Below are 11,818 nucleotides of genomic sequence, written 5' to 3' on the forward strand. Positions count from 1 at the left end.
AGGCTATGTGTCCCTCTGCCCTCCAATTGGAAAGTCCTGAAGACTGAAAGACTGTTTTCATTCTTTGCCATCCTGCACTTTTATAGTCAGTACAGAGCTCATCATTGAGTGGGGGAGGTGTTGACATTTCATTATTTCTCCTGTCTTTTTCTGTATTTTTCAGTAGATGATCTATTTCTGGATTTGAACTTTGAAATAATAGTTACACGACAGACACTGTTGTTCCAATACGGTTTCCATGGGATCAGAGAAACATACATAATCTTGAAACAGGAAAATATACAAGTTTCAAGTAAACGGAGGACTTTTAATTTGAAGCTTATTGCTCGATTTGGACCCGTCAATGTCGCTGATTTCCAGGAGCTCAACTGTGCATCATTTGCTTCACAAAATCCCACAAACGTGAACGCGCCAGAAATAAACATTGCGAGAATGTAATTATGTGTGAGAGTCAGAGGTTTGAAACTGGAATATAATATAATATGCCATTTAAAAAACGCTTTCATCCAAAGCGATTTACAGTAATGAGTGCATACATTTTACGTATGGGTGGCCCAGGGAAATTAGTCTTTTCAAAGCATTTTTTAAAATCTATTTCTTTGTAATACTGTATGTATTCCATAATTTTGAATTGATCTCTTCCCACTGGGCACATAAGTAAATTCAACTTCTATTCCACGTTGGAAACAACTTTGATGCCCAGTGGGTTTATTGTGTCACAGTGAATTTTATAATCTGCAGTTGTAACCGGCACTGTACTGCACGGCAGAGGCGTTGTGTGTGATTGATTGGGACTATAGACCTGGACTTCGGAGATCAGGTTGTTTTAATGAATCAGAATTCTCTCTGCATCCAAAAGAAAAGACAAAACATTTGTAGAGCACAAATATGTTCTGCCCATTGTCGCCTCTTTCTACAACATAGACGCACAATACAAAGGACTGGGATCAGTCGAGGAGCTAGCCATCGTTCACACATACAATACTTTAGCTAGCTAGTAACCACATGTTGAATTCAGAATGTTAATATCATCCTAAAAAGTACAATTACAATTGCATCTTAACAATACCTTCCACTCATGAGTAAACTCTAAATATACAACATTATTCATGAACAAAACACTGTGTGTATGACTTTGTGCTTGAAGGAATCTAACTTTTCTAATGGACAGAAAAAGAGAGTGTCACGATCGTCTAACAGAGTGGACCAAGGCGCAGCGTTGAAAGTGAACATATCCTTTTATTTTACTGATCACACGATCAAAAACAATAAACGATAACGTGACGTCTACGGTTAAACACGAACCGAAATGAACAAGAAACCACAACACAAAGTGAAAAGACCGATAGTTAAATATGGCTCCCAATCAGAGACAACCAGCTGACACTCGTTGCCTCTGATTGGGAGTCACTCAGGCCAACATAGATTTACCAACATAGACTTACACACCCTGGCTCAACATAACATAGTCCCCAGAGCCAGGGCGTTACAGTACCCCCCCCCAAAGGCGCGGACTCCGGCCGCGCCAAACAACCACAACAGGGGAGGGACCGGGTGGGCACTCCGCCTCGGCGGCGGATCCGGCTCCGGACATGACCCAGGCACGGGTTGTGCTGGACTGACGACGCACACCCCTGGCTTGATGCGTGGAGGAGGAACGGGCCGGACCGGGCTGACGAAGCGCACCCCTGACTTGGTGCGGGGAGCAGGAACGGGCCGGACCGGGCTGACGAAGCGCACCCCTGACTTGGTGCGGGGAGCAGGAATGAGCCGGACCGGGCTGACGACGCGCACCACTGACCTGGTGCGGGGAGCTTGGATGGGCCGGACTGGGCTGGCGACGCGCACCACAGACTTGGTGCGGAGAGCAGGAACGGGCCGGACAGGGCTGACGAAACGCACCACAGACCTGGTGCGGAGAGCAGGCACGGGCCGTGCCGGACTGACGACGCACACCACTGGCCTGGTGCGGGGAGCTTGGATGGGCCGGACTGGGCTGGCGACGCGCACCACAGACTTGGTGCGGAGAGCAGGAACGGGCCGTGCCGGACTGACGACGCACACCACTGGCTTGGTGTGGGAAGCAGGAGCGGGCCGAGCCGGGCTGTCGAAGCGCACCCCTGACTTGGTGCGGGGAGCAGGAACGGGCCGATCCGGGCTGACGAAACGCACCACAGACTTGGTGCGGGGAGCAGGAATGGGCCGGACCGGGCTGGCGACGCGCACCACCGACTTGGTACGGAGAGCAGGAACGGGCCGGACAGGGCTGACGACGCGCACCACAGGCTCGGTGCGAGAGGCAGGAACAGGCCGAACCGTACTGGGGACACACGCCACTGGCCCTATGCAGGGATCAGGAACGGGCCGGACCGGACTGGTAATACACCCCAGTACCTCTCGCCGTGCCTCCACACTTTCCCTCTCCTCTGTGACCAGTGGCCCCCTTAACCTGGCGGCCTCCTCTGCACACCCGCTGGACCGCCTCCATCGCGGCCTCCGGCTGCCCCGTCGTCCCACGTCGTGAGCCCCCCTAAAGATTTTCTGGGGTTCTCTCCTCCCCGTGGACCAGGCCTCCCTAGTTCTCGCCAGACTCTCACTCCACTGCTTCAAAGTCCAACCTTTCTGCTCTTCGCTTGGCTGGGCCCAGTTGAGACTCCTACTCCACTGATCCCAGGTCCATCCACTCTCCTCTTCACGCTGCTTGGTCCTGTCTTGGTGGTTTCTTCTGTCACGATCGTCTAACAGAGTGGACCAAGGCACAGCGTTGAAAGTGAACATATCCTTTTATTTTACTGATCACACGATCAAAAACAATAAACGATAACGTGACGTCTACGGTTAAACACGAACCGAAATGAACAAGAAACCACAACACAAAGTGAAAAGACCGATAGTTAAATATGGCTCCCAATCAGAGACAACCAGCTGACACTCGTTGCCTCTGATTGGGAGTCACTCAGGCCAACATAGATTTACCAACATAGACTTACACACCCTGGCTCAACATAACATAGTCCCCAGAGCCAGGGCGTTACAGAGTGCCTACCTCTCATAGTGCATCAAAATGATTTGAGCATGCAGGGCAAAACGTAAGTACACACTCTCCTTTCCCAGGATGCAGGCATGCATAATAACAAATCAACATGCTATATTAATATATGAACATTGTGAAATTCACAAAGTACTTTAACAACTGTTACACAGTCAGTTTCATTATGTTTTCATGTGCCATGATTCTGACATATGATCCTCATTGGAATAGGTTACATAGTTTCAGTGGTGCAGTAAATGTAATCTCAATTCAATACGATGTGCATATACATATAGCCAAATAAGATTTCCCTGAAGTTTCCTCTGGGGAAAAACAAAGTTATTCTATTAAACCCATGTTCACTGACTGTAATCTGTGACGCAAGTGGCCTAATATGTTTGTGACGTTCCACGGAACCCACGTTATTGTTTAAAACTCGATTCTGATTGGCTTGCAGGACATTCAACAGTTTGATTTATAAATTAAAATGTGCTTTTACATCAGTGTGACAGATTCACATTACCGAGCGTATCTCAAACGGTCCTGCGCTTTTATCTGCATAACGGTATCTTCACGTACGACTGGATAGGCCTTTTGGATACGCTTGTCTAAGGTAAGCATATGCGTCAAGCTATAGCCTACTTTTAATGTTTTAGTTCCGAACTCAAAATACTCAAGTCAAGTGATTAATCGTAAAAGTTAGTTGTTTTGACTGAGCATTCCAATGGCCAATGCTGTTTTTGGACTATGAGACCCTCGGCTATATACAGTGGGGAAAAAAAGTATTTAGTCAGCCACCAATTGTGCAAGTTCTCCCACTTAAAAAGATGAGAGAGGCCTGTAATTTTCATCATAGGTACACGTCAACTATGACAGACAAAATGAGAAAAAAAAATCCAGAAAATCACATTGTAGGATTTTTAATGAATTTACTTGCAAATTATGGTGGAAAATAAGTATTTGGTCAATAACAAAAGTTTCTCAATACTTTGTTATATACCCTTTGTTGGCAATGACACAGGTCAAACGTTTTCTGTAAGTCTTCACAAGGTTTTCACACACTGTTGCTGTTATTTTGGCCCATTCCTCCATGCAGATCTCCTCTAGAGCAGTGATGTTTTGGGGCTGTCGCTGGGCAACACAGACTTTCAACTCCCTCCAAAGATTTTCTATGGGGTTGAGATCTGGAGACTGGCTAGGCCACTCCAGGACCTTGAAATGCTTCTTACGAAGCCACTCCTTCGTTGCCCGGGCGGTGTGTTTGGGATCATTGTCATGCTGAAAGACCCAGCCACGTTTCATCTTCAATGCCCTTGCTGATGGAAGGAGGTTTTCACTCAAAATCTCACGTTACATGGCCCCATTCATTCTTTCCTTTACACGGATCAGTCGTCCTGGTCCCTTTGCAGAAAAACAGCCCCAAAGCATGATGTTTTCACCCCCATGCTTCACAGTAGGTATGGTGTTCTTTGGATGCAACTCAGCATTCTTTGTCCTCCAAACACGACTGAGTTGAGTTTTTACCAAAAAAGTTCTATTTTGGTTTCATCTGACCATATGACATTCTCCCAATCCTCTTCTGAATGCACTCTAGCAAACTTCAGACGGGCCTGGACATGTACTGGCTTAAGCAGGGGGACACGTCTAGCACTGCAGGATTTGAGTCCCTGGCGGCGTAGTGTGTTACTGATGGTAGGCTTTGTTACTTTGGTCCCAGCTCTCTGCAGGTCATTCACTAGGTCCCCCGTGTGGTTCTGGGATTTCTGCTCACCGTTCTTGTGATCATTTTGACCCCACGGGGTGAGATCTTGCATGGAGCCCCAGATCGAGGGAGATTATCAGTGGTCTTGTATGTCTTCCATTTCCTAATAATTGCTCCCACAGTTGATTTCTTCAAACCAAGCTGCTTACCTATTGCAGATGCAGTCTTCCCAGCCTGGTGCAGGTCTACAATTTTGTTTCTGGTGTCCTTTGACAGCTCTTTGGTCTTGGCCATAGTGGAGTTTGGAGTGTGACTGTTTGAGGTTGTGGACAGGTGTCTTTTATACTGATAACAAGTTCAAACAGGTGCCATTAATACAGGTAACGAGTGGAGGACAGAGGAGCCTCTTAAAGAAGAAGTTACAGGTCTGTGAGAGCCAGAAATCTTGCTTGTTTGTAGGTGACCAAATACTTATTTTCCACCATAATTTGCAAATAAATTCATTGAAAATCCTACAATGTGATTTTCTGTAAAAAAAAATCTCAATTTGTCTGTCATAGTTGACGTGTACCTATGATGAAAATTACAGGCGTCTCTCATCTTTTGAAGTGGGAGAACTTGCACAATTGGTGGCTGACTAAATACTTTTTTTCCCCACTGTACTATGATGAGACAATAACAAGCATAGATTATGCATTACGCATTGCACGAGTCAGTGACCAGGAAGGAATATAAAGTTGCTATTTTTGCGAATAATCAGTTGACACTGACTCGTGCAATAGGTAATGCAAAATCTATGCATGTTATTTGCTCATCATAGTATATAGCCCAGGGTCTCATAGTCCAAAAACAGCATGGCCACTGGAACGCTCATTGATGGAATATTCCATATTACCATGGCAGTTATGCATTACAAATCCACAATATTACTTGTATTTCAATGATTCATAAAGGCCCAAGACATAAAGTAGCCTGCAATCATTCCATTGCTGACCCATCGGATGGTTATCACATACAGGATTGGCTTAATCTAGAATCATGGATACGTTTCATGTGAGTACTCACACACCAGATTTTTTACATACCTCAGATGGACCAACTGGGATTGCAATATCTGGAAGCACTGTCTCATGTACAATTGTTAATGTTATCTCTGAAATGTCTAACAAAATGTTGACTTGACCGTTTCATCAAGATCTGCGCATCACAAGTTGGAACTAGTGGTCAAAATTGGGACAATGTTGCCCAAAATAAATGTTTTCATGGAGGTAAGCACTACACTTCTGATGGGTTTAAAGATTGTATCGTATCACTTTATCCAAAAGATTGAAAGGAAACCCCAGCTGTTGTTATTCTTTTCCCAGGGAAGAACAATCCCCCATATGCCATGAATGTTTCATTGCTGAACAACCATAGATATTGTTCCTCTAATTTGGCTCACGTTCCTCCAACAGTGAACAAGACCTGCCAACAGAGCTCACTGGAGCAGGGAGACATCCCGTCATCCCTTCGGCACCTGACAAAGTACACTTTTTTCTTCTAAATAACACTATAGTAACATCTTCTGCACAAAGGTACATTCCTAATAAGATTGGTGTTAAGTGAGAAAGAATCCTAAAGATGGTCCAATGGGCATTGTCTGAAGCCTCTCATCACCTCAGTATGTTGAACCACCTGATTTCCTATAGGATTCAGATCCTGCTGAACGATGTTAAGCAGTCGATTAACCACATGCAGGGGAAGCTGAACACCATGCAGGGGCAGTGTATTGAGTTGCAGACTGCCATATCTAAGGTAGTGCCAGATGAGTCTGAGATACAGAAGAATAAGTCTATGATGGTATGGTGATAATGATTGAGATGGTGATTATAATAATGATGACTAGCGGTACCCCACCCTACGGGCGGTAAATCATTGGATCTGATTAATTCAGTTCAATGCAATTCAATCTTTGAGGACTGCAACCATAGAAATACAATTTATTTATGCTACTAATAAGCTATTGTCAACTTCCCATCTATGGTTATTTGCTCACTGCTCACTGTGAATTGCTCACTGTTACCCTTTGTGTGCAACTATTATTGATTTCTCTCAGAAAAATAATTTGGTTGCAAATGTAACTGGGGCCATGTAAATAATTGTTAGGCTACTCATTTTGAATCCATTGGTGGCAACGTGTGGGACCATAAAAGTCTGTGTGCGACTGGGCACAGTAAAATAATGTGGTTGCTGACCTGCCCTACATCATAGAAGGCCCCTCACCATATGCCGCGTTCAAGTGCAAGTCGGAATTAGGAAACTCTGACATTTCTGATCCCAAGTTTCCCACATGTGAAGTATCAGAATCAACCAATAGGAAGCTCTACGCAAATAACTTATATTCATTTTAACTCTGAGGTTCCAAGTTTCCGATAGTACGTGAATGCGTCAATAATTGCCATGGTAATTTTTAATGTTCAGTTAGTGAGCATTATGGGTAATTATTCTACATACTTACATCAAATGCTTTATGACAGCATCATCTCCTGTAGTTAAGAGTGCCATTCCAAACACATATTTTTTTAAATAAACAAAAATACAAAACACAGCGGAATATGCCTAAAATGAAGAACATCCACTCAAAATTGTAGAAGGAGATCCCCCGCAGCAAAGAGGCTTACGGTATTATAATATATTGTAGATAACATTAATGTAATTTGTGTATTTACAGTATCAGTACACGTACAAATGAATGTACATGTTTGGGATTGATCTACAATGAGTGTACAAAACATTAAGAACAGCTTCCTAATATTGAGTTGGGTGGTGGACCAATCTTGATACACACGGAAAACTGTTCAGCATGAAAAACCCAGTAGCGTTGCAGTTCTTGACACAAACCGGTGCGCCTGGCACCTACTACCATACCCCATTCAAAGGTTCTTAAAAATGTTGTCTTGCCCATTCACCGTCTGAATGGCACACATACACAATCCATGTCTCAATTGTCTCAAGGCTTAAAAATTATTCTTTAACCTCACTCCTCCCCTTCATCTACACTGAGAAGTGGATTTAACAAGTGACATCAATAAGAGATTATAGCTTTCACCTGGTCAGTCTATGTCATGGAAAGAGCAGGTGTTCTTAATGTTTTCCACACTCAGTGTATGTGACAATGATGTTATAGATTGCAAGTGGTTGATATTTTAGGGAATTACTATGTGTTCTATATTATACCTGCAGATCATCCCAGCAGCCGACGTTGCTGTACAGAGTGGGGGAAACATCCAACATCGCTGGGCAGGGGAGGGGATCCTCCCAAAGCCAACTTTGCTGCGCAGAGGGAGGAGGTCCTCCGAGCATCAGGCCTCATCCCTGCACAGAGGGATGGGATCCTCCAAACAACCAGTGTCCCTGCACAGAGGGAAGGGATTCTCCCAGCAGCCATCATCACGGCACAGAGGGAGGAGATCCTCCGAGCATCAGGCCTCATCCCTGCACAGAGGGATGGGATCCTCCAATCAACCAGTGTTCCTGCACAGAGGGAAGGGATTCTCCCAGCAGTCATCATCACTGCACAGAGGGAGTTGATCCTCCTGATGGCCAGTGTCACTGCGCAAAGGGAGGGAATCTTCCCAACAGCCAGCGTCCCTGCTCACATGGAGTGGATCTTCCCAAAGGCCAGTGTTCCTGCACAGAGGGAGGGGATCCTCCCCACAGCCAGCGTCCCTGTGGAGAATGGAAACAATCATCCACAACCACCTCCCATCATCCCCATGTTGGCACCACTGTGGAAATGGGATGGTGCAGTGTGTACTCCACCTGTGGATTTCTATTCCAAGAGAAGAGGTCATTTAAGCCTTATCTAATAAGTAAAGACATTGCCATTGTAATAGCGTGGGAATAAGTTGTGACAGACCAAATGTGTATGTATGGCTCATGTGAGTGTATGGCTGAAATACTTTCATGCATTTTCTACATAAAACAGGTTTATCTCTATTTTCTATTTACATTTTCGTCATTTAGCAGACACTCTTATCCAGAGCGATTTACAGTAGTGAGTGTATACATTTTCGTAATCCAGTCAATCTCTCCAGGATATCGCAGGGATTTTGGTGAAATTTGCAGGCAAATATGCTAGATTTTGCTGCGGCAATTCTTGCGAAAATGAGCTGACAAGGGAAACATTTGTTGACGTGTGGCTTGATTGAACCTTACTATGCAGTAAATGTGCAGTGATTGGTTGAAATTGCGAGCCCTCTTTTTGTAATATGTTAATGGGTCAGTTCTATGCGATAATATTGCGATGATTTGACTGTTTTATGCCGAAATACATTTACATTGAAATAATGCGGCGATTGGCAAATTTGCAAGCCCTCACATAATATGCCGGGATTTGTTGATTTTGAAACAACAACAAAAATGTGATCGCAGCATCCTTGAGGAACCTTCCAGTAATCCCTGTGACTGCTTGGAGGTTAAGATTGGGTTGTAACAGAGTATCAGAGAAAGACGTTCCTACCTGTCAGCTAGTGATTGTTCTGTATGGTGACATGAGCAGAGTCGCCTGACTTCTCCCACTTATTACAGATGTCCGGCTTAGATATGTTGAGCATCCTGCTATGATGTCCATCACCAAGCCAGAACACTCCGAGGCCAACCCTCAGTGCCAGACTGGCAGCCGGCCGGTGGCTGAGCCCGAGACCCCTGCTGTTCACAAGAACAGTGGAAGCTGGCTCAGCTGGGTCTTTGGGAGTGGAAAAGTTAATAAGAAGGAGGTTCATCTACCTGAGGACAAAGACAGATCTGTAAGGAACCTGTTATTTACAGTATATTCTATGTAGAGACAATTGAGTGGATTATTCTTTTTTCATTTTTGGCTTGCTTCACATTGCTAATATCTTCTTCCTCAGATTGTCTGGGATCCAACTCTGCACAGATGGGTTGACAAAACTGAGCCCAAGGCTGAGGTATACACTTAAATTACATTCAATAAAAAGCAGTGAAAGACCATTGTATTTCAACTGTGCTAATGTTACTAACAATATAGAAAATGTGTTGATGTGAGAATATACTCCTCAAGTATATTCTCATCAACTCCTCCCATTCATGAATGGAGCATTTGTCTGTACCATCTCCTCTATATGTAGGAGGTTCCTTTACATATGATTGCATGATGAACTTCATTTTACTGAGGTCTACATATCCTGCTGACTCTGAGTGATGATCACTTATCTTTTCTGTACTTACTGGTGGCTCATGAGTGCTGGACCTGCCACTCTGTATTTCCTCCCTAATGGAGCTCCCTATTTCCTGGGCTAGCTGAGTGACCAGCTCAGCTAAACCATCTACAGGGGCATTTTGATTAACACTAGATGAAGGGCTTTCATCAGTATTTTTAGTGGAGCAAAACATGGGGGAACCTACTGCACCTACACGCTTTACAGGTGTTTGATCAGGGTATGAGAAAAACCTCCCCATCCCAGCAGTGAATTTGGGTTCATCATCACCATTATAAGATGCCATGTCACTAAACCACTAATGTTATGTTAAAATTTCTGTTGATGAACACACTTCTATATTAGTTAACCATAAACAGCACTCTCAATACATCGTTTTCAGAAAAGAAATAAACAGGAGAGAATATAGACTGCAGATTCGCTTTTTGCCCCAAGGCGGCAGGAGTACCTTAATGATGTAAACAGAGTCTCTAGAGCAGCAGCGCCGCGGTGATTGAGCTGACGTCGATCAACGATGAATCCGGGTCTAGAAGGCCCCATAACCGGAACTGTACTGCACGGCTGTATCTCTGCGTTGTGTGTGATTGATTGGGACTATAGACGTGGACTTCGGAGATCAGGCTGTTTTAATGAATCAGAATTATCTCTGCATCCAAAAGAAAAGACAAAACATTTGTAGAGCACAAATATGTTCTGCCCATTGTCGCCTCTTTCTACAACATAGACGCACAATACAAAGGACTGGGATCAGTCGAGGAGCTAGCCATGTTCACACATACAATACCTTAGCTAGCTAGTAACCATGTTAATATCATCCTAAAAATTACAATTGCATCTTAACAATACCATCCACTCATGAGTAAACTCTAAATATACAACATTATTCATGAACAAAACACTGTGTGTATGACTTTGTGCTTGAAGGAATCAAACTTTTCTAAAGAGGACAGAAAAAGCGTGCCTACCTCTCATAGTGCATCAACATTATTTGAGCACGCAGGGCAAAACGTAAGTACACACTCTCCTTTTCCCAGGATGCAGGAATGCATAATAACAAATCAACATGCTATATTAATATATGAAGATTGTGAAATTCACAAAGTACTTTAACAACTGTTACACAGTCAGTTTCATTATGTTTTCATGTGCCATGATTCTGACATTTGACATATGATCCTCATAGGATTATGCTACATAGTTTCAGTGTTGCAGTAAATGTCATCTCAATTCAATACGATGTGCATATAAATATAGCCAAATAAGATTTCCCTGAAGTTTCCTCTGGGGAAAAACAAAGTTATTCTATTAAACCCATGTTCACTGACTGTAATCTGTGACGCAAGTGTCCTAATATGTTTGTGACGTTCCACGGAACCCACGTTATTGTTTTAAACTCGATTCTGATTGGCTTGCAGGACATTCAACTATGTGAGTTATACATTTTGAATGTGCTTTTACGTCAGTGTGACAGATTCACAATACCGAGCGTTTCTCAAACGGTCCTGCGGTTTTATCTGCCTAACGGTATCTTCACGCACGACTGGATAGGCCTTTTGGATACGCTTGTCCAAGGTAAGCATATGCGTCAAGATATAGCCTACTTTTAATGTTTTAGTTCCGAACTCAAAATACTCAAATCAAGTGATTAATCATAAAAGTTAGTTGTTTTGAATGAGCATTCCAATGGCCAATGCTGTTTTTGGACTATGAGACCCTCGGCTATATACTATGATGAGACAATAACAAGCATAGATTATGCATTACGCATTGCACGAGTCAGTGTCCAGGAAGGAATATAAAGTTGCTATTTTTGCGAATAATCAGTTGACACTGACTCGTTCAATGGGTAATGCAAAATCTATGCAT

General features: G+C 43.7%; 2 long non-coding RNA genes across 2 annotated transcripts; one reads left to right on the forward strand and one right to left on the reverse strand.

Annotated features, from left to right (window-relative positions):
- The first annotated feature begins 5,846 nt into the window (after positions 1–5,846).
- Positions 5,847–7,992, forward strand: LOC123489157. Its single transcript, XR_006660467.1, has 4 exons — positions 5,847–6,001; positions 6,188–6,257; positions 6,422–6,527; positions 7,956–7,992. It is a non-coding gene; the product is annotated as an uncharacterized LOC123489157 (long non-coding RNA).
- A 387-nt stretch (positions 7,993–8,379) lies between these two features.
- Positions 8,380–11,169, reverse strand: LOC123489156. Its single transcript, XR_006660466.1, has 3 exons — positions 10,401–11,169; positions 9,235–9,500; positions 8,380–8,441 (listed from the first exon to the last, which is right to left on the reverse strand). It is a non-coding gene; the product is annotated as an uncharacterized LOC123489156 (long non-coding RNA).
- Between the last annotated feature and the right edge of the window lie 649 nt (positions 11,170–11,818).

The sequence above is a fragment of the Coregonus clupeaformis genome, unplaced genomic scaffold (assembly GCF_020615455.1).
Source record: "Coregonus clupeaformis isolate EN_2021a unplaced genomic scaffold, ASM2061545v1 scaf2803, whole genome shotgun sequence".
Lineage (NCBI taxonomy): Eukaryota > Metazoa > Chordata > Actinopteri > Salmoniformes > Salmonidae > Coregonus > Coregonus clupeaformis.